Source organism: Leptonychotes weddellii, chromosome X, assembly GCF_054177405.1.
Source record: "Leptonychotes weddellii isolate Sample4059 chromosome X, ASM5417740v2, whole genome shotgun sequence".
Classification (NCBI taxonomy): domain Eukaryota; kingdom Metazoa; phylum Chordata; class Mammalia; order Carnivora; family Phocidae; genus Leptonychotes; species Leptonychotes weddellii.
Genome location: NC_138385.1, coordinates 856,224 through 880,144, shown reverse-complemented (window position 1 = coordinate 880,144; position 23,921 = coordinate 856,224). Strand labels below are relative to the sequence as shown.

Sequence of the window (23,921 nt, the reverse complement as noted above, 5' to 3'; positions counted from 1 at the left end):
TTGATTTTTAAATGAGTTACTAGATTATGTTTGGCTATATTTTATTTAGTATTTTTGTAATGGTTTTCTTAAGTGAGATTCATCTGTGATTGCATATTCTTTGTGCTTTGTTGGTATCAATCTTTCATAACCAAAATTTGCAATTTTTTTTTTATGCCTTGAAATGATTTACATAGCATTGAAGTCACCTGCACCTTAAAGGTTTGGTTGAATTTTCCTTTGAATTCAGTTGACCTGTTGCTTTTTATAGGGGTTGCTTTTTTAAAAAAACTTTTTAAGAAATTAATTTATTTGAGCTCAGTAGGGGTTGCTTTTGAACAATATTCCCTATTTCTTTTCTAGGAATAGTTTTTATAAATTTTATTTTATAGAGATTCTCTTTTCTAGAGTGAGTTTTGGTTATTCATATATTATTCCTAGAGAATCAAACATTTCCTCTAGGTCCCTAAACTTATTTGCATAGAGTTGAAAAAAATTGTTTTAAATTTCCTATTATTTGCTCTAAATCTGTGGTTATCTACCCATTTTCTTTTCTTGTTTTGTGTATTTGTGATTTCTCCTCCTTATTGATTATGGCAATTAACATATCTGTTTAATTCTTTGGAAGAGCCTCATCTTGGATTTATTAGATCTATTATTTTCTAGTTAATTGACTTCTGCTTTTATCTTTCCTTTTTCCTTTTTTTCTGATTTTCCTAGGTTTATTTTTGGTTTGTTTTCTAACCTTTTGAGTTGGATACTTTAATCCTTTATTTTCATTTTTTTTTAAAAGATTTTTTATTTATTTATTTGACAGAGAGGGACACAGTGAGAGAGGGAACACAAGCAGGGGGAGTGGGAGAGGGAGAAGCAGGCTTCCCGTGGAGCAGGGAGCCTGATGTGGGGCTCAATTCCAGGACCCCGGGATCATGACCTGAGCCGAAGGCAGACGCTTAACGGCTGAGCCACCCAGGCGCCCCTATTTTCATGTTTATTAACACAAATATTTTCTCTTAGCACTGCTTAAACCCTGCTTACAGGAGTCTGAATACCTAGTGCTTTCACTGTTGCTATTTTATAGATAACCTTCAATTTGGGTTTGGCTATCTTCTTTGGATCAAGAGTTGTTTAAGGCAGCATTTAAAATTTTCCAGATGATAAGAGAGTTATTACTTTTAAAATTATTTTTTACTTTATATATATATTTTTACTTCTGGGGATATATTAAGGTTGTCTCTGTAGTTTTAAATAGGTTGATACCAATTCCAATGTATGTGTGTGTGTGGGGGGGTGTTCCCCACCACCAACAACAAGCAATTCTTGGGACACCAGTTGGGTGTCCCACAATTGAACTCAGTCCTGATGCTATCTACCCAGAGATAGCATCAGATTCCACAGGTAAACGTTTCAGTCCTCTAAGACTGCCCCTCATCCCTGACTTTAGACTCCAGATGCGAACCCAGGTTGTTACCTGTGTGCTACAGATTGGAGGTTCCCACTACCTCCTCCTTGCACTTTAGATGCCGGTCTTAAAAGTCCAGATTGTTACCTGTTCTTCTGACCAACTGGCTATAAGTCAGAGGTTCCCAAGTTCCCTTCCTCAGGATTGATTAATTTTGCTAGAATGACTCACAGGACTCAGAGAAACATTTTACTTACTAGATTACTGGTTTATTATAAAAGGGTATGTCACCAGCTAGACCTCAAGACCTGACCTTTACTGTCCACCTGCTTGTACTCACTAACCTTTGTCTCACATTTTTCTTTCAGCTCTTGTTTCTGGCTTACATCTTAACTCAGGCAAATGAAACCCCCAAAACCCTCCTCAGGTGATGGCTGACTGCCCTGACAAGACCTCCCGCTGGCCCAGACCACCCAGACCGTCGGAGTGGGGACCCCCCCCAACTTGCGCTTGCGCAGATGGACCATGGAGTGACCCCATGGGATGACCAGCAATTACCTTTACCTCATTATAATCCTAAAATCTCTCCCCAAGGAGAGAGCCTCAGCCTCATTTACATAACATACAATGTATGCATAGGCATGTTTCCTTAAGGCGCTTGCGGGACCTTGTGCCCATCTCTACATACCATGACAAGGCTTCCCTGTCTAAATATTCATCCTAATCCTAAACAAAAGGTACCCATTCGCCCTCTTAGGGAGTCACAGCTCTGGAAGCTATTCCCTGTGATCTCTTTCTTTGCTGCCAATAAAGTTTACTTTGTGCAACAACTCCACCTGGTGTATCTGTGACTCCCCAAGGAGTGAACTCACATTCCTTTGGTTACAGATATAAATGAGGAACAGCCAGATGGAAGAGATGGATAGGGCAAGGTATGGGGAAAGGATGCGGAGCTTCCACGCTCTCTGAGCAGCATGCCACTCTGCGTTGTGTTCACCAACCCAGAAGGTCTCCAAGCCCCCACACCCCCCCATCATTTGGGGGTTTTATGGCAGCTTCATTACAATGGCACGATTGATTCAATCATGGGCCTTTGGTGATTGATTCAACCTCCAGCCCCTCTTCCCTCTCCAGAGGTGGTTCCCCTGGAAACCAGCCCCCATCCTTAGATTACCTAAAGGCTTTCCAAACGTTCCTTCTTTAGCATTATAAAAGACATTCATCACAGGAAATTCCAAGGATTTTAGGGGCTCCGTGTCAGGAACTGGTTGAAGATAAATTATATATTTCTTATTATAAATATTGTGATATCACAGGTCTAATATAGAGTCAGTTTTTATGAATATTCCATGGACAGTTGAAAAAAGAAATTGCATTCATTGTTTCAAGGTAGAGATTTAGATACATTAATTTGATATGCTTCATCCATTATGTTATTTACTTCTGTATTCTCACTTTGCCCTGTTTATGCTTGAGTTTATTCATTGGTACAAAGGAATAATGATAGACCATATGTCAAAGGACCACATGAGTTAATCCAGGAAAGGTGCCCAGAAGAGTGCTTCTGGGCCTGTGTGTTCAATAAATGCTGCCAGCTTGGGGATTAACTCGTCCATTTGACCTGTCACAGGCTGAAATAAGAGAATACAAATTTACTTCTGTGCATATTTTCTGCCTTAGTTTTCTTGAATTTCCGGTCTTTTCTCCCCCCTTTTTTTTCTTTTTTTACCTTTGAATGTTGAAACTCTTTATTTTGCATGTACTGCATTCAAAACCATTAGCTCTTCATCGAGGATTGCACCTTTTGTTCTTTTAAGGCATTTTTTCCACCTCCTCATGTAATGCCTTTTTTCCACCTCCTCATGTAAAGCCTTTTGGATGCTAGTAAGTTTTTATAGACTTAACTTTTTTTAATTTATTTTTTTAAAGATTTTTTTATTTTTTGTCAGAGAGAGAGACAGAGCACGAGCAGGGGAGCAGCAGGTAGAGGGAGAAGCAAGCTCCTTGATGAGCCCCCAATTTTAGTCTTTAAAGAGCCAATTAGGTCAGCGTTGATCCTCTCTAATTTTGTTATTTTGTTCATTTCTGTTCTTGCCTTTATTCATTTTCCTTTTGTGGGGTTAATTTTTTCAATTTATTATTATGAAAATGTCCTAAGAATCAGCCAAATTGAAGAAAATATACTGTGAACACCCATATCCCCACCATTTACATTCTACCACTAACATCTGACTACACTAAATTGCTCGTGAGTCTTCAGACTGTCCGAGGACTAATATCTTTCATGCATCGTGAGAAACTCTGCCATTATCCCTTTACATATCGTTTCTCTATCTTTTTTATTATCTCCTTCTAGAACTCTGACTAGACAAATGTTTGACCTTCTCATACTATCTTCCATGTCTCAGATTTCTCTACGCTTTTATCTCCTTGTCCTGAATTACTAGTAACTTCTTCACAACGATCTTCCAGTTCACTAAATCCTTCTTTGGGTTTAATCTGCTCAACCCATCCATTGAGTTTCTACTTTTTTTTTTTTAAAGATTTTATTTATTTATTGAGAGAGAGAGAGAGAGAGAATGAGCAGCGGGGAGGGGCAGAGGGAGAAGCAGGCTCCCCGCCGAGCAGGGAGCTGGATGCGGGGCTAGATACCAGGACCCTGAAATCATGACCTGAGCCAAAGGCAGATGCTTAACAGACTGAGCCACCCAGGTGCCCCCACTGAGTTTCTAATTTCATCCCAATTTTTATTTCTAGAAATTCTAAATGGTCTTTTCTAATCTGTCTGGTCATTTTTTTAAAAAGATTTTATTTATTTATTTGACAGAGAGAGAGACAGCGAGAGAGAGGAAACATAAGCAGGAGGAGTGGGAGAGGGAGAAGCAGGCTCCCCGCTGAGCAGGGAGCCTGACATGGGACTCAACCCCAGGACCCGGGATCATGACCTGAGCTGAAGGCAGATGCTTAATTGACTGACCCACCCAGGCGCCCCTATGCTGTTAAGGTTTTGATTCATTTATTCACCTTCCCTCAAAAAGACCTTCCTTCTCACACCTCCACTCCTACAGGCATTCCCTTCCTTCATAAATGAGGGAATAAATTCCCTTCCCTCATAAACCTCTCCCCAGCCCAAACTACTAATCTTTCCCACCTCCCTCACAGAGAACTTCCCTCCATCACCTCCCCTCACAAAGGCCTTTCATCCCTACCTCCTCTCACAAAACACTTCCCTTCCTAACCTCCTTCACAAAGGATTTTACTGCTTCACCTCCCATGACAATGAACTTTCCTCCACCATCCATCCTCAGGAAGACCTTTTCTTCCCTCACTTTCCCTCACAAAGGACTTCCCTTCCTTACCTCACTTCCCTAACAAAGGTCTTCACTCCCTTACCTCACTTCCAGAAGTGCTAACTTCCTTCACTTCCTCTCACAAAGTCCTTCCCTCTCTCACAACCCTCACTAAAGCATTCCCTCTATTGCTTCCTCAAAGACCTAACTTCCTTCACCTCCCCTCTAAAAGTGCTAAAATCTTCAAATCCTGTGTCAAAGGCCTTCTCTCCTTCAACTGCCCCCATAAAGTATTAACTTCCTTTACCTCTCTTCACAGGGCTTGTTCCTTTCCTCACTAATGCTTTCACTGCTGGACTTGCTCTCAGAATCGGTTTACCTCCATCACCTGCCTTCACAAAGACCTTCCCTCCCTTCTCTACCCTTTCAATTCCTCCCTCTCTCAAAGTGCTACTCTTCCCCATCTCTCCTCAAAAAGATCTTTCGATCATCTTCTCTCACAAAGTTCTAATCTCCCTTGCTTTCAGTCACAAAGTCCTTCCTCTCTCAGCTTCCTGACTCATGTCCCCATACAGTCTTTCCCTTTCACATCTTCCTTGAAAAGGCCTGCTGTCCCTCACCTCCTCTCTCATAGGCTTCCCTCTGGAATGCACAAAAACTCCTTCTCTTCCTCTTTTCCCTACATAAAGGCCTTCCCTTCCTTCACTAAATCTTTCTTTGCCTCACTTCCCATTATGAAGTCATTCCCTCTCTCACCTCTGCTAACAAAGTACAAACCTCTCACAAGTTCCCTCACAAAGACATTCCCTCCCTTACCCTGCTTCAAAAAGGCTTCCACTCCCTCACCTTCCTTCACAAAATACTAATTTCGCATCTCCTTCAAAAAAGGTTTTTCTTTCCTTACACCCATCACTAATGCATTTTCTGCCTCACCTTCCTTACAAGGTCTTTGCTCCCTTCCCTACGCTCACAAGGTATTAACCTCCCTCATCGCCCCTCACAAAAGCTTTCCCTCAGCTCCTTTCACAAGGTGCCAACCTCCTTCATGCTCCCTCACAGAAGCTTTTCTTTCTCTCAGTAAGGTCTTCCCTCACTCACTTCCCCTCACAAAGGCTTTCTTTCCCTCAACTCCCCTTAGAAAGGACTAGCATTCCTCACCTCTGCAAAGTACTAACCTTCCTCACCTCATCTCACAAAGCCCTTTCCACTCTTATCTCCATTCACTAAGGCCTTCCTTTCCTCATCTCTCCTCAAAATGACATTCCCTTCTCTCATAAATGCCACTCAACTTGTCTCCCACTTGTTCTCACAAAGGCCTTCTCTTCCCTCAACTGTGCATCCCTGCCTCACTTACTCTCACAGTTGACTTCACTCCATCACATTCCCTCACAAAGGTTTTCCCTCACTCATCTCCTCTCTCAAAGGTCCCCTTCCTCAAGGCTTTTCACAAAGTACTAACCTCCCTCATCTCCACTCAAAAAGGCCTTCCCTCTTTCATGTCCCCTCAGAAAGTACTAATTTCTCTCACCTTCCCCTACAAAGTACTTCCCTCCTTCATCTCACCTAAAAAATACCTTCTATTTCTCACCTTCCTTCAAAACCACCTCCCCTCCCTCACTTCCCCTCACAAAACCATTTTGCCCTTTACCATTTAAAAATATTATGTGTAAATTGCCTGTTTCAGAAATAATTTTATCTAAATTAAAGTGAGCAATTGATTAAGTATACAGAGATTTGATGCATTGATGTTATAAACAAAGAACCTGTGTTTTATTTAGGTTATCTCTCTTCTTCTTAATAATCCTGTTTGATTTTCATTATCTTGAATTCTTTGTCACAGCTGAAAAGTGGATTCTTTCTACTTTTTCCTATACAGGGAAATATATTCATAAATTTAAAAGAAAAAAATATGATTTAAACCAATTTCCAGAAGGGAAGTGTACAGCTTAGGGTTTATTAGGAGCAAAGAGATAGTATCCCATAGAAAATAGGAGTATTAACAGGGATTAGGGGATGCTACATCCATGAAACAAAATAGGTTGGTATAGGAAAGAACAAGTCCAAATCTGAACTTAATAATATTACAGTTGAAATAAAAAAACAAATTTTCAAGTGGAATAAGTGGCAAAGTATTTATCTGACACATACTCAATTGAACCAAAGAATGAAACCATGTGATTTTCCAAACATGCAATACAAAAGGGAGAATGAATGAGAAGGATGTGAGGAAAATGGAAACATTTATGACAGATCCAGAATTGTCAGCATCTATCCTTTAGTGATCACCATAAAGGAAAGACAAGGGAAGACATTAACAAAAAAGTCAGAGAACTGAATAAAGACATGAATCTTGAGAGAAACAGCTGACCCAATTCCAACAGGATGAGTGAGGATTTTCACGGAGTGAGATGGAGACATTTCCATCATTTCTGTAGACTCTAAAATAATGTATAAAACATAGAAATTCAGATTCCTCCTCTATAGAACAGTGTTTCTATTAGTACCTTTGTCTCAAGCTATTGTGTAAATTAAATGTATTGATATGTGGAAATCCCTTAGGAAATTTACAGGCACAGAGTAAAAGCAATGGCATTTGTCAAATAAAAGAACCACCTGGCATGTTATTACCCCTTTCTATCAAATGGGAAATGATCTGTAAGGGCACTTAGCATTGGCTGCAAGTTTTTAGTAGGAGGTTACCAATTCTGCCATTGAAAGGATTTGGGGCACGAGGGAGACCCAAGTTGGGGCCCTCTGGGTTATTTACCCTGGGCTGCATTGAGCAAAATGTTTGTCCCATATATTCACTGGAGAGTCAGAGCCTCAACCATGCTTGTCCCTAAATCATCACACTGATTAACTGATATCTTTGTCATGTTTTCTAGAAGCAGGAACTTCTAGCAGGTGTCCTTGTTTGCCCTGCCTGCAAAAGGAGGAGTTTTTGCCTGAGTTGTATCTAAGCCACCTTAGCCTGTCCTTTGATGCTCAGTTCAGAATCACTCTCTCTGATTGATAATATCTTTGAGGCCTACTTCCTGGAAAGGTAGTTTTAAACCTTTCAATGACACAAGGCCAAAGTGAGCCATGATGTACAAGGCAATTTGGCTATGAGCATTCCCAAGTGTGTTCAAGGCAAAAGCATTTCAGAGAGTGGTAATTAATAACCAACATAACTATCATTCGCTGACTTCTGACTATACGCCAGTCACTGTATCTAACTTAATTCTCCTGAAAGTTTTGTGATGTTGACATTATCAGCTTTTCACAAATGTGGAAACACAGGCTCACATAAATTGAGTGACTTTCTTGAGACAACAGGTAGATAGGACGTTTCAGAGCTGGGTTTGAATCCAGACCAATGTTTCTTTCTGTTTATTTTGTAGCTCTGTTTTAAAATTTCTCCTTAATAATACAGTGCACATTTATTAGCAAAGCCCTATGCACGCTCATCTGTGCTGACCCCTCAGGTTTCACTCATTTGTTTCCATTCTGCCCCCCCTCCACTGTGCTCGAGTTACACTGGCCTTCTTGCTGCTCAACATGCTGCTTTGTTCTTACCTCATGATATTGCTACTTGCTGTTTCTTCTTCCTAAAGTCCTCTTCTTTGAAATCTCCATACGACCCACTCCATCTTGTTGTTCAGGTCTCAACTCAAATGTCAACTCCTCGGAGGTTTCCCCACAGCCCACAGCTATGGCAGCTGTCTCCCCAGCTCCTCTCCTCTCTCCCCACTTTCAACTACCCGCTGACCCAGGAAAACATCAACTCCTGATGGCAGGAACTTTGGACTTCTTGTTCTACACTGTAAGCCCAGGGCCTACAACTATATCTGACACTAATTAGGCACTGAAGACATATTTCCCGAAATACTGGTATCTTTGGTAAAGTGCCAAATATATTCCATAATTAAGCTTCTGTGAAGTATGTGAGTTTGTTGTGGTCACCCCACAGGAGTAAGATAGACTCGCCCACACATCCCAAATTAGGTTTGGATGCTGCATCTGATGCTGCTGTATGAGCACCAATAGGGAATGAATGGTTTGTTACTCACATAATGAGGCTTTCTGGGGAGACCTGGGATGGCTCCCAAGCAAGACCAAGACTGGTTTGAGAGAGCTGGGAAAGGAGACTGGCTTGGGATTTTATGGTAGTTAGGGGCTGGGCCTGGGGTAAGTGTTCCTGTACATGGGCTAGGGCTTGTGTGGCTCAAATTTCAGAGTTCCTTATCAGCTTACTTAAATGTGGGGCAGAAGGAGGGGGAAGAGTGGAGCTTGAAAGCTGTCAGCAGTCAAACATCAAAAAACAGCATCAGACTTTTTATCACATACTTCCACCCTCTCCCTCACATCACATGTCTCCCCATCTGGGTTCTGGCAATCTAAACTTTTATGTCATTCCCCCTCTCTTTTTCCCATCCTGCCCTACTCCCCCCTTCCCCCACACATAAACACCAAGTTTTTTTTTCTTCCTTGCCTGTGGGTTAAAGTATCAAGGAAGGAAATCTGTCTTCAGTGCTCAGCCATGACCCAGTCTTTGTACCCAATGACTGTGTAACTGTCAGTTTGCCAGTCTGACCCCCAGCCCTCCTGGACTTTACAACCTCTCTCCTCACAACCTGCTTCTTCCCTATCTTCCAACCTCCCTACCATCAGAGAACTCACAAAGACACATACATACATCATTTTCAAAATGTGTTCCTTTTATTAATTGTCACCATTGGTGTACCTTTTGGTGTAAGGTTTATTCCTTACGGGTTGGCTGTTTTTCAGAACTTCCACTGGGGATGCCAAGAAGAGTTGTTGGTCTTGGGCTCTACTATGCATGAGACATTACTTGCAGAGGCAGAGTTGTCCAGGTTCTTTTGTTCTTGGACTGCTTTATTTAGATTCTTCTTTTTATGTGCCCTCTGGTAACAGACTAATACTTTCTGCCTTTTTGTTGTCTTTGGATTTCTTGAACTCTGTTGAAGGGCTAATTTTATCCTCTTGATGATCTGCTTCAACTGGTAGGGAAAGAGTTTGGAAGCAGTGGATGGGGGGGTGCATGGGAAGGGTGGATTTATAAAAGGGGTGTGGGCTGGGGAGGGGGTTTGTCCCAGACAAGGACAGGTAGGAGTCTTGGGGGCGTGGTAGATGAGGATGTAGAGAAGGACCATGGGTTGTGTGATCTGACCTTTTCAATGTCTTCAGTTTTGGGTTGATGGGGGTTCTTCTGATTCATCCTCTGTCTGTTGCTTGTAGTTAGCTGGTTAATGCTTGCGACTGGTGGTTCTGAATCTGTGCTGGGCTCTTGTGGTTCCCCATTCACCTCTGCTAAGTCTAAGTCAACAGTGGCTTGACCAACAGTTTTCCTGATCTCCCTATATATACTTTCTCTAGGACAATGAAGAGGCATACTCTTCAGCTTTGTTTAGTCAGTAAGAAACTCCTCCTAGCCAGTGGTAGGCCTGTGGTGACTCAGACAGACATCACAATGCACCAGCCCAACCCATCTGGGGGCAGGGAGAGGGGAGTAAAATGTGAGGGAGGTCCAAATTATCTTGTTAGAATAAGGGGAAGTTACCTTAACTCCCCCTGAAGAGCCTTCCTAAAGTGACCTTTTGCCTTTCCCCATCTCCCTTGATTCATTTGTGGTGGATCACATGGCAGAGAGAGGGTGTTTCCTCCCAGTTCTTCCCCATGACCACCCTACTGAGTGGTTTGTTCTGTTCTCCCCCACCTTCCATCACTACCTTGTTTTTGTCTTACCTAAACTTCCTCCTTACCTTGTTATGTCTTACCTAAAATTTCTCCAAGCAAATGAGGTTCTATATAAGTCTCAGCAGAGATGTTTATCATCCCACTTCCCAACAATGGCCTTAAGACCATTCACTACTTGGCAACCATCAGGCAACTTTCCCAGGGTGTGTGTGGATATACTTTGGGGAGGCCTATATACCCTGCTCATATTTGTAAGTTTCTTCTTCCAGGAAGCCTCAGATTAGTACCATTAGTGTTACAGGCCTCTCCCACGGCCATGGTTGAATTAATCCCTTGGCTGTGCCATAGGGGAGCCCTACAAATGAGGATTAGGATCTTTTTGGTCAAAGAGGCAGCAGCAGCAGCATTTTGTAAGTGTCCTAGTGTATTAATCAGGGTTCTCCAGAGAAACAAACAATGAATGAGGAAACAGAAAAAAGAGAGACAGAAACAATGTTTCTGGAATTAGTTCACATGACTATGGAGGCTGAGAAGCCCCACCATATGCTATTTGCATCCTGGACACCCAGGAAAGCCAGTGGTATGATTCAGTTCAAGTCTGAAGGCCTGAGAACCAGGAGAGCTGATGATGTAAATCCAGGTCCAAAGGCAGGAGAATGTGTGATGAGAGGTCTCAGCTCCAGCAGTGAGACAGAAAAAAGGTGTTTAAGTTTCTCTTCCTTCTGCCTTTTGTCCTATTCAGGCTCTCAACAGATTAGATAATGCCCACCCACACTGGGGAGGGCAAACTACTTTACTGAGTCCACCAATTCAGATGCTACTCTCATCTGGAAATACCCTCATAGACACACCCAGAAATAACGTTTAATCTGGACACCCCATTGCCAGTCAAGTTGATACAAAATTAACCATCACAAGATGGGTCACACATCACACATCACAAGGGTCATCACAAGTTGGTGTCAAATTGACACCCATACACATACCCTTAAACCATACTTAATCTCAAGTAAAGACAATAACAAGGTCATAATTCCCACTAACATGATACAACTATCCTGGATAAAGTAAAAAATGCACTAACGCCTTCCCCAGAAGAGGAATTAGAGTCCTTGAGTGATGATATTTGTTCTTCTTCTTGATACCCCATAGCTTAAGTACTATGATTTATTTATTTATTTATTTATTTATTTATTTATCTATTTGACAGGAAGTAGGTTTTATTGGTGGGCATGAGTCGGGAGGGGGCAGTGCCGAGGTTCTCATGAGTGCAGAGCCCTCCATTTGTCCAAGGGGCCACGATTAGGGATGTATTTGACCCCACAGCCATCTGGGATAAGCCGCTTTTCAGCCACCATGTCTTCAAACTCATCCGCATTAAACTTAGTAAAGCCCCACTTCTTGGAGATGTGGATCTTCTGGCGGCCAGGGAACTTGAACTTGGCCCTGCGTAGGACCTCAATCACATGCTCCTTGTTCTGCAGCTTGGTACGGATGGACATGATGACTTGGCCAATGTGGACCCTGGCTACTGTGCCCTGGGGCTTTCCAAAGGCACCCCGCACACCTGTCTGCAGCCTAGATTGGAGATAGCATGAGGTCAGACCTCAGTGTCCACTGGAAGAGCTGTCTCCAAAGTCCCTTAGGGCAACCCATACAATCAACAGGCTGCATACACTACCAAGGAGGCTACTGTTTGCAGCCATGGCACACTGGGCAAGTACTATGATTTAAAAGTAACCAAACTTGGGGCGCCTGGCTAGCTGAGTTGGTCAAGCATCTGTCTTTGGCTCAGGTCATGATCCTGGAGTCCCGGTTGAGCCCCGCTCAGCGGGGAGCCTGCTTCTCCCTCTGCCCCTCCCCCTGTTGATTCTCTCTCTCTCTCTCTCGCTCTCTCTCAAATAAATAAATAAATAATCTTTTAAAAAATAAAATAAAAGTAACAAAACTTAAGTACTATGATATAAAATCAAGATATCTTATGTTACATGATAAGGAAATAAGAGAGGAAATAAAACACACACACACATATTCCTAAGGAGGAAATACTCATGACAATTACAGTCCTTGTTTCTGTAACTGGTAACATGGTTGTAGCTGGTATTTATATGTACCTTCTTTCACTACCCATTTTGTATTTTCTTTGCCTTTAGCAGCCACCTCGGTTTTTTACCTGGTGGGGTGATTCCAACCTTCATTCCTGAAGGCTCTGGGCCATTAGTAGTTCTGCCTGGATTGGGTTGTTGTAGTTTTCCATTGACCTTAATCACAGGGCATAATGCTAAGAGACTTAATAATAAGAGACACCCTTATATCTCCTGCACTCCAGACAGTCTTTCTTACCTCCATTGTGGAGTAGCAGTCCAGTTTCCCCTTGGTAATCAGGATCAATCATCCCAGCCAGCACAGGAACCCCCTTGTTTGCCTGTTGATTCACAGGCATGAGGAGTCCAATGTGGCCAGGTGGCAGTCTTCACTTTCAGTTCAATGGAATCAGTAGTGTGCTTCCTGTTGGAAAGAAGACTTTCCTCCCTCTGGAACGAAGGCCTCTAGGACAGCAGAGCATAAGGTCACAGGAACCAGAAGCACAAATGTTGCTGGTGGGTCACTAGGGGTCATAGGGAGTCGGTGCCATTTCCACCCCTTGATTCCTGAACCCATGAATCCCGGCTATGGGAGAAAGAGCACCATTCACTGGATGTTGATTCAGAGCATATTACAGCTTTCTGGAGAACCTTGCTCCAGCCCTGCAAGGTATCCCCACCTAGCCAGCACTGTAACTGAGTCTTCAGAACTCATTCCACACCATTCCATGGTTCTATCAAGGCAGCTTCTTCAGGATGGTGGGGAACAAACATGGCGAGACCAGTGAATTCTATGAGCGTGGGCCCACTGACACACTTCTTTTGCTGTGAAGTGAGTTCCTTGATCAGAAGCAATGCTGTGTGGAACACCATGAGGGTGGATAAGGCACTCTGTAAGTCCACAGATGGTGGTTTGGAAGGAAGCATTGTGTGCAGGGAAGGCAAACCCATATCCTGAGTAAGTGTGTATTCCAGTAAGGACAAAATGTTGCCCTTTCCACAATGGAAGTGGTCCAATGTCATCAACCTGCCACTAGGTAGCTGGCTGATCACTCTGAAGATTGGTGCCATTTCAGGAGTTCAGTATTGGTCTCTGTTGCTGGCAGATTGGGCACTCAATGGCTGTAGCCAGGTCAGCTTTGGTGGATGGAAGTCCATGTTTCTGAGTCCATGCATCACCTCCATCCCTGTTACCATGGCCACTTTTTCATGAGGCCACTGCACAAACACAGGACTGGCTCAGGGAAGAGGCTGACTGGAATCCACAGAATGGGTCATCCTACCCATTTGATTATGAAAATCCTCCTCTGCTGAGGTTGCTCTTTGGTGAGCATTCACATGGGACAAGATACCTGCATGCTTTTTGCCCATCTGGAAAGTTCTCTCCAAAGCTTCTTTGTCATCAATTCTCCAATCATGCTCTTTCCAAATCCCGCACCATCTAGCCAAACCACTGGCCAGAGCCCATTGGTTGGTATATAATTGCATGTCTGGCTATTTCTCCTTCCAAGAACAGTGAACAACTAGGTGCACTGCTGGGATCTCTGCCCACTGGGAGGCTCCCCCTTCACCACTGTCTCAGAGGACGTCCCAGAGTGGAGCTGTAGTGCTATCGCTGTCCACTTTGGGGTGGTGCCTGCATGTTGTGCAGAACCATCTGTAAGCCAGGCTCAAGTCTTCTCCTCCTCTGTCAATTGATCATAGGGAACTCCTCATGAGGCCATAGGTGCAGGCTGGGAGAGGGGAGCAGTGTAGTAGGGGTGGGGACCATGGCCATTTGGGCCACTTTTTCACCTAAAAAAATTTTTTTAAGTTTATTTATTTTATTTAAGTGATCTCTACACCCCTCATAGGGCTGGAACTCACAACCCCAAGGTCAAGAGTCTCATGCTCTTCCGACTGAGCCAGCCAGGTACTCCGGGCCACTTTTTCTCTTTTCACTTCCTCATGACTTCAAGGTCTGCTCAAGCCTGGTTACATATATAACACTTCCATTTGATGATGTCCATGCCCAACTTTATGGCTTGGTGGGTCAGCTAACACCCAATTTATGACGGGCAGCTCTAATCGCATGGTAACTCGGTGGCCTGGTGTCAGGTGTTCAGCCTCTATTAAGGCCCAGTAACAGGCCAAGAGTTGTTTCTCCAAAGGAGAACAGATGGTGCAGGGCCTTGCTCCAAAATCCTAAAGGCCTATGCTATGATTCACTTCTAGGGTCCTGCCAAAGGCTCCAAATAGCATCCTTACCTGCCACGGATACCTCAAGCACCACTGGACCTGCTGGATCGCGTGGCAGAGTAGACTGCACAGCAACCTGGACCTGTTGCAGAGCCTTCTCTTGTTCTGGGCCCCACTCAAAACTAGCAGCTTTTCAGGTCACTCAGTAAAAGGGCTGGAGTATGTTGGAGGAATGAGGAATATGTTGCCTCCAAAATCCAAAGAGGTCCAGTAGGTGTTGTGACTCTTTTTTTGGTATAAGAGGGGCCAGATGCAACAATGTATTGTTCACCTTAGAAGGGATATCTGGATGTGCCCCACACCACTGGACTTGTAGGAATTTCACTAAGAAGGGCCCCAAATTCTTGTTGGATTTATTTCCCAAACTCTGACATACAGTGTATACATACACTTACCAATAAGTGTAGAGCAGTTACTACTTCTTGGTCACTAGGTCCAATCAGCATGTCATCAACTTAATGGGCCGTGTGAAATCTTGTGGAAGGGAAAGATACTCAAGATCCCTGCAAACTAAATTATGACACAGGGCTGGAGAGTTGATATACCCCTGAGGTAGAACAGTGAAGATATATTACTGGCCTTGTGAGGTGAAAACAAACTGATTCTGGTGGGTCTTACAACAGGGATGGAGAAAAAGACATTTGCCAGATTAATACCGGGGCACCTGGGTAGCTCAGTCAGTTAAGCGTCTGCCTTCAGCTTGGGTCATAGTCTCAGGGTCCTGGAGTCGAGCCCCGTGTCGGGCTCCCTGCTCAGTGGGGAGTCTGCTTATACCTCTCCCTCTGACCCCCCTCCCCCACTTGTGCTCTCACTCTGTCTCTCTCAAATAAATAAAGTCTTTAAAAAAAAATAGCTGCATACCAGGTACCAAGGGAGGTGTTTATTTGCTCAAGCAATGAAACTACATCTGGTACAGCAGCTGCAGTTGGAGTCAGCACCTGGTTGAGTTTATGATAATGTACTGTCATCGTCTAAGATTCATCTGTCTTCTGCATAGGCCAAATAGGAGAGTTGAATGGGGATGTGGCGGGAATCACCACCCCTGCATCTTTCAAGTCCTTGATGGTGGCACTAAATTCTGTAATCCCTCCATGAATGTGGTATTGCTTTTGGCTTACTATTTTTCTAGGTAGAAGCAGTTCTAGTGGCTTCCACTTGACCCTCACTCCACAGGTCACAGAAACCACGTGTGGCTGCAAAGATTGTCTATTTCAGTAATGCATTCTGGAGCTGGGGACATAACCACAGGATACATTTAGGAACCCACTGGGCCCACTGTGAATCAGAGGGCAGCTAGAACTCCATGAATCACCTGACCTCCATAAGCTCCTACTCTGACTAGAGGGCCAGAGTGACGTTTTGGGTCCTCCTAGAATTAGCATCAGTTCAGAGCCAGTGTCCAGTAGTCCCTGAAAAGATGGATTATTTCTCAATGTACTATTACCTTCGCAAAAGGCCATAAGTCCCTTTGGGGAAGGCTGGGAGAAAGAAAGACGAAGAGTTATAAATTTTCAGCAGTGTGCCAAGATCCTTCCTGAAGGGGACCTGGCCTCCCCTTCCTTCAAGTGGATCTGGGTCTGTAAACTGGCTTAAGTCTGGAAATTGATTGAGGGGCCATGACTTTCTGTTTTTCATGATTCAGGTTAGACTTTAGACTTTCGTTCACTTGATCTAGTTGTTTCTGCTTCTATAGATCAATTAGGAATTTACTAGGCTTCCTATTTCACTTCTAGTCACTTCATGCTCAATTAGGCAATACCATAGTGTTTGCATGAGTCAGGCCATTCTGATTGCTGCTTTACCTCTGCTGTCCATTATAGAAACCTTAGTCACTCCCTGCCTTTGGTGATTAAGTGCCATCCACTGGCCCCTGCCACACTAGGACCCAATTACTACCATTGCATTTAGGTTTCCCAATTCGGTGACTGCAGTTCCCACTATGAGGTCTGACCCATAGAGAAGAGCAACCACAGAACTCTTCGAGGATGCTGGTGCTCCCTTCACAAATTTATTCCTCACACTATTGGTGAAAGATATCTTCTGGACCCTCCCAGGGTGAGTGAGCAGGTCTTAAATGACAAATCCACTCTAACATTCCAGCCCTGCTACGCCTTTTGATCCCTTCGTCTATATTAAACCAAGGCAGGTTCAGCATTTCTAATTTGTTCATGGTGAGCCACTTTTAAGTCCAAACAATCAAACCATTTGAGACCTTTCTAATTCCTGGAGATGCAGTATTAAAGTCAGGATCTCTGCTTAGCGAGCCCATGTCAATAAATTTGGCCTGATCCAACTTTATGTCCCTTCCACCATTATCCCACACCCTCGGTATCCATTCCCACACATGTTCCCTGAATTTCTGTCTGGATAAATTGGAAAACTCAACTCATTCTTTTGGAGTGGAACATACCTCCTCACAGGTCACACTTTGTACTTTGCCTGTAGGGGCCTACTGGGATTTGAGTCTACTTATACGTCTAGAAGCAAAGAAGTGTGTGGGGGGGTAGGTCCTGAAGAGAATCTCCTCAGAGGAGGCCATTATGGTTTCCTTGGGCAATGTGTAGTGAATCCCCTCACATGGAGGTGGGGAGGCCACTTCCACTGGGAAAGACTCATCACAATTTAGGGGCTCAATGCCCCCAGCTTCAGTAGTGTATTCCCACATGTCCTCTCCATCTTAATTTATGGATCCCATTCTTTCCCAATTAAAGCCTCAGTTTAAGAGTAGACACCCTTCAAGTCTGGAGGTTCAACTTGCATTGTAATTCAGGTAGTTGCACATGAGGTTCTGCATTTGAATTTTTAGCAGTTTTGGCTCTGTGGCTATAGAATGTAAGGGTTTCTTTCAGAGCACACATAGAAGCTCCTAAGCCAGTTATGTGGTGTTTGAACTGGGAAGTCAAATCCCTGAGTTCATCCTTTCCTTTCACCACATTGTCCAGCCACATTAGGAGCTACCAACCAATGTCACTGTATTTGTTAGTTTTCAAAAAAATGTTCAAAAGTATCATATACAGAGTCACCTAGCTCCTTGTTTCTTATAAGTGGTTGATTAGGAGTATCCAATGCAGATATTTTGCTTATCTCTATCAGCTCACGACATGGGCTATCAGTGTTCTCTTTACTCCTAGAAACAGACATGAGCATCTTTAAATCTAATCAGGTTTGAAAACCAATTCCAGAAACCCGAGAATAGATTCAGAGAACTCATCTCTAAAATTCTGTTCCTCTAGGGGTGCCTGGGTGGCTCAGTCGTTAAGTGTCTGCCTTCGGCTCAGGTCATGGTCCCAGGGTCCTGGGATTGAGCCCTGCATCGGGCTCCCTGCTCGGCAGGAAGCCTGCTTCTCCCTCTCCCCCCGCTTGTGTTCCCTCTCTTGCTGTCTCTCTGTCAAAAAATAAATAAAATCTTAAACAAATTAAAAAATAAAAATTAAGTTAAATTCTGTTCCTCTAGAACCACTCCTGGTATCAAATATGTTTTAGTTAGTGTTCTCCAGAGAAGTAGGACCAAGAGAACCAACAGTCAATTCATTCATTCATAGATAGACAGATTATGGAAGCTGAGGGGTCCCATAGATAGGTAGATAGGTAGATAGATAGATAGATAGATAGATAGATAGATAGATAGATGATAGATTGATTGATTGTGGAAGCTGAGGGGTCCCATGACCTGCTGACTGCAAGCTGGAGACCCAGGAAAGCTGGTGGTATAATTCAGCCTGAGTCCGAAGGTCTGAGAACTAAGGGAGGGGGAAGTGGTGTAAATCCCAGTCCAAGGGGGCAGGAGAGGATGAGATGAGACTTCACAGCTCAACAGTGAGGCAGAAGAAAGTGGGGGGGGGGAGGCAAATTCCTCCTTCCTCCACCTTTTGTTTTATTCAGGCTCTCAGTGATTGGATGATGCCCGCCCAACATTGGGGGTCTACTTTACTGAATCCACAGATTCAAATGCTAACCCCATATGGAAACACCCTCACAGACACACCCAGAAATAATGTGTATCCTGTGACCAGGCAAGCTGATACATAGAATTAGCTATCACACCTAGTGAGCCATCTGCTCTTGGGAGTGTGACCTCAGCATGCACATAGTGATTGCTCTTCCACACGAGTGACTGCCCAAGGCGACTGTATATTGCAGAGTATCAGTCTTTCTCTGTATAGAATGGGGGCCAAAAATATAAGTGACAAAGAAATGAGTATAATTGACTACATCAAAATTAAAAACTTTTGTTCTGCAAACAATACCAATCAAGAAAATGAGAGGACAACCTACAAAATGGGTGAATACATTTTAAAACTCATGTTTGATAAGAGACTTGTAACAGTCCAGAACATATAAATCGCTCTTACAACTTAGAAATGTTGTTATTCTTAGAATCTAAAAAGTTTGAGACTGACAGAGACTTTTTAATATGATCCACTTTCCCCCAGCTTGCCACCCTCCCCTCGCAATTTACTGATGGGGCAACTTAGATACGCAGAGGGGCCACAGGAACATTGACAGTCTGTTTCCCTCAGTGCACACCTCTCCAAGTCCTAACCATGGTGTCGAGTGTCCCCACAAGGCTAAATCGGCCATGCCTTGACCCCCTATTCCCCCTGCCACATTTGCCCCTTTTATCTGTGCCTCTTTGTCTAGACTCACTCCACCTTCCCCCAACCACGCGCTTCCACTCCAACCTCTCCATCCAGGATGGGAGGAGCCTGTTTGCACAGGCGCACTGGGAAAACCGAGTTGCATCGTGTACTAGGGGCGGGGCTTCGTGAGGGAGCGGGCTCTCCCGCGCCGACAGGGTCTCCCTGACGACCTGAGGGCGGCAGGGCCGACTTGGCGGGAACCAATCACATGCCAGGAGCCATACCCGAGGTCTGTCTGCACAGGCGCCCTGGGCATCCCCAGCAGCCTTGAGCGCGGAGGGGCGGAGCTTCCTGAGGGAGCCTCAGTGTCGCCGGCGTGGGCTCTAAGGAGGCGGGCCCACCAGCCATGCAGGCCCCAGATGGCAGCGCGGGCGGTGCAGAGGGTGGTGCTGGAGCGCCCACTGGCCCTGGAAGCCCCGGAGAACCTGGAGGCTGGGGCGGCACCGCAGCCGAGGGCACAGTGGCTGGAGGAGCTCCCCAGGTCGAGGGGGCATCGTTTTCCCCAAGGCAGGGTGAAGAGGCTTCAGCCTTGGCTTTGGCCTCCGGCGAAGCCTCAGGAAACCAACTGTCGGAGTTGTATCCTTTCCAAGGAGACCCCAGGATCGGGAGGGTTGGGGGGGATAGGCAGGAGGGGGAGGGGGGCAGGAGGATGGGTAGGAGGGGTTTCAGGGAGTGTGAGCGGGGGACTTGCAGGGGCACAGAAGGGGATGCGGGGAGGGCCGGTGGCTGGAGGACACAGGGGGGTTGTGATGCAGATTTCCTGAAGCAGCGGCCAGGGTGGTCTTGGGGGGCCCGGAGGGGCGCTCTGGGGGAAAGCAGGCCTCCGGTGGGCAGGGGAGCCTCAGCCATAAAGTCCGCGTAGATGGTGCCTTAACCGAATCTCCACCAGCACCCTTACGGTGCCTTTCCTGTGTCACATGGATGCGGAGGTGGCCCGCCAGTACCTGACCCTGGGTGCCGAACTCTTCCACGGGGCCGTTCAGACGGAGCTCACAGTGACTGGCCGTGACCTGCTGATGTAAGTTCTAGAAGGGGCTTGTGGGAGCAGGCGGGAACCTGGGCTAATCTCTGCCTGAGGGACACTCTTGGAGATACGCAGACACCCGAGGCCTGGTCTAAGGAGGCACAAGGGGCACACGGTCTGTCGCAGCCTCAGGGGTTGCTCTGAGGGAGACCTGAAGGAGTAACCTTGGGGCGGGGATTGGACTGAGGAGGGCTGGGACTTAATCAAATCTAAAGTTACTTCCTTTCCCCCTCGCTTTTAGCAAAGTAACTGCCGAAGACTCTGCCCTCCTGCAAATTTCCACTGCCTCTTTGCTCAACCAGCTTTCCATGGTAGTGCAGACCATGCAGCACTTTGTGCCCCTCTTTTTTGCTAAGCCTTGGCCTGAAACAAGGGGCTGAGTCCACAAGAGAGTCCCATTTTAGGCAGTGTGACCTTCCCTAGGGGCATGATTTTGGCAGTAGTTGCTCCTTTGTTTGGGGGGCATAATTGTTTGCCTTTACTCACCTGTTTTCATTGTTGCTTAAATACTGGTTACCACTGATAATAAAACTGAGCCAGTGTTACGTGTCTGAGTTTCTTTTCAGCATCCAGATTTTCTCCCCCTTGTCCTCAGGTTGGTAGGGAGGTTCTGGGATTCAGATATTCAACTTCTACAAGGCAGTTGAAGACAATTGAAAAAATGGGGGAAAAAAATGAAAATTGCTTGGGTCCTATCGTTCAGCATTGACTAATGTCAGCATTTTGGAATACTTTTGTGGTTTTAGGTTTGTAGGAATAATACAATAAATGTAGAACAATCATATGAATGAGTAAGGTTTTTCAAGTTTAGCATTAGTGTTTTTCCTGAAATAATTTTCATCTGAAGTTTGGGCTTTACCTCTGTCTAAAACTTCAAAAACATCCTATCAAATGGATACATACATGATGCGTTTTAATGCATTGGTTCAACACTTATATTTTTCTCAATTTTTTTCCTATTATACATAAAGTTTCAGTGGGATTCTTGTATGTAAGTCTCTGTATAAATGGTTGTTTTCTTAAGATAGATTCCAAGAGGTAGATCTACAATACAAAATTGCTCTCCAGAAAATGTGCCCGCCCCCACCAGAATGCTGCTTTCCCCACATCCCTGTCACAGCTGGATCTGTTTCCTGCCACAAAAAAACAAAAACAAAAATCCTCAGTTTGCATGAGCAAAGAATTTGGAACCACTAGAATAAGAATTTTGTGCTTTACTGGCCTTGTTTCAGATCCCAGAAGAAAAGTGCTGGGACACTTAGTTGGTTGGGGCGCGTGAGGGGCGGATGGAGGCAGTGTAGTGTAGTCTTGGGAAAATATTTTTTTTACATAAACTGCTCATTTATTAGCATCGATACTGCAACGTAACAGGTTCCTGCATGGAGGTGGCAGAACAGGCAGGACTCAGATGGGTGAGTGGCGGGCTCCTCTTTCTTCCATTTGTTCTTGTTGTAGTCGCACTTGGCTGAGAAGCCCTGGATCGGGCTGACCTTCATATCAAGCATCCTCTTGGTCTGCTTGGCCACCCACTCCTCGTCAGAGGTGTGCGCCATGGATGGTACACATAGTGTTTCTCCCAGATCAGAATGAGAGTGGTGAAGCTGATGAAGAACGTGGTGGCGCCCACAGCCATCTTCCACTTGTTCATGCTCCTGTTTGTTTCAGCAGAGCTCTCGTTGAACTGAATGTGGTGTAGTGCAACTTTTTCATCAATGGAGAGGCTGCTCCAGGGAGCCTTCTTCCCTTTGAAGGACTTCTGGCTGGCAGAAGTTCTTGCCGTGGGCCACACTGGGCAGTGGATAGTCACCCCGGTCGACAGAACTCAGGAGAGCATAGTCTTCACTCTTCATGACACTTCCATATGCTCTTACAGACACTGAGTTGGAAGTTGCTTGCTTGCCAATTAGGCTAAACACTGGAGCCAACATTCGGCCACTGCTGCCTGCTGCAACCTCCATGACCACTCGGGGAAAATACAATTAAAACCAAAATCTTCTGTGTGCACGTACTGTGCTATGCTCTTGACCCACATTACCGTATGTAATTCTCACGACAACCTGGTGATCTCGGTACTATCATTACTATACCTTTTGTAGGGGAAGAATTGAGGCTCAGAGAGGCTGGGTGTATTCGATTCAAGCACCCACTCTCTTAGCCAAGCTATCACGCCAACCTCAGCACTGGGAGGCTGGGATTGTGCTTTTCCTTCTGCTGGCTCCAGGGACCACCCTTGTGACTAATGAAAAATGCAGAAATGGATAAATACAGGAAAAGTAGAGGAGAACTGAGGAGAAGACAAGGTTGGTAAGAACCGCAATCCTGGCTTTCCAGTGGCTTCCCTATACTCCCAGGCCCTTTTGTATCTTGAAACCTTCCTTTGACCCTCTTTGAAATAGAGGGTACAGTGATGGTACCTATTTTCCCGCCCCCTTTGCCCCCTCTCCTCAACTATGAAGAGGGCTCTTTTCAGGTACTTTCAGTAGCTGAGAAAAAATAGAACCAAATCTTCTGCCAATCCAGAAAATGTCTCCACAAAGGTAGAAGAAAAACAGTTCTATCACTGAATAAGCATTGTACTAGAATGCGATGCACATCACAGGCAATCTGCTAAGAGATTCCAGAGAGAGAAATTTCACCCTTTTGTGTAGCTCAGCAGATACAACTCATTACATGTTCTCAAGATTGACCATAACTAGACCTCAAGTAAGAGGACTTGATGCCACCAGGTCCCACACATAGTTCATCCTGAATTTACCTGGTAACTGGGGTGACCATATGTATTAGTTAGTTGGTGTTTTGGACTGCATGTTTGTGTTCCCTCCCCCACATTAATATATTGAAGCCCTAAACCCCAGTGTGGCTGTATTTGGAGATGGGACATTAAAGGAAGGAAGGAAGGAAGGTTAAATGAGGTCATAAGAATGGGGCTCTGGTCTGATAAGATTAGTGTCCTAATAAGAAAGACACCAGTGAGCGCTCCTCCCCACCCTCCCCTCCCCTCCCCTCCCCCCCACCCTCTCCAACTGCACAAGGTAAGGCCACGTGAGGATGCCAGAGAAGGTGGCCCTCTACAAGCAAGGGAGAGAATTCTCACCAAAAGCCCAATTTGCTGGCACCTCGATCATGGACTTCTAGCCTCCGGAACTGTGAGAAAATGAACTTCTGTTGTTTAAGCCACCCAGTGTGAGGTATTTTGCTATAGCAGATTGAGCAGACTAATGCAATTGGCTTTATCCAAGGGAAAAATAAGCTTTTCATGTTTTTATGACAGGAGCTAGTTTTGCAACTTGGAGCCAGGTGCCCACTGAAGTTAGGCTTCTACCCTCCCACCGAAACTGGACATAGGGACACAGTCTTGCTTGATGTTTACATTCCAAAGAGATGTTTCCTAGGTCCTTGAAAAAGACATTCCTGGATCATAAACCTGGCAAGGGGCTTTTCTAGTCTTTAAAAATATTTACATACTTTCAAAGAGACAGAGAAAGAATTTCTAAGTTTTCTAAAGTAAATGCTTTAAGAAAGGGGCCATCTCTTCCCGTATCTTCAACAGGGAGAATTAAGCCT

General features: G+C 44.8%; 1 non-coding gene across 1 annotated transcript; it reads right to left on the bottom strand.

Annotated features, from left to right (window-relative positions):
* Window positions 1-11,995: 11,995 nt before the first annotated feature.
* LOC115942983 (small nucleolar RNA SNORA70) lies at window positions 11,996-12,128 on the bottom strand. Its single transcript, XR_004077573.1, has one exon. It is a non-coding gene; the product is annotated as a small nucleolar RNA SNORA70 (small nucleolar RNA).
* Between the last annotated feature and the right edge of the window lie 11,793 nt (window positions 12,129-23,921).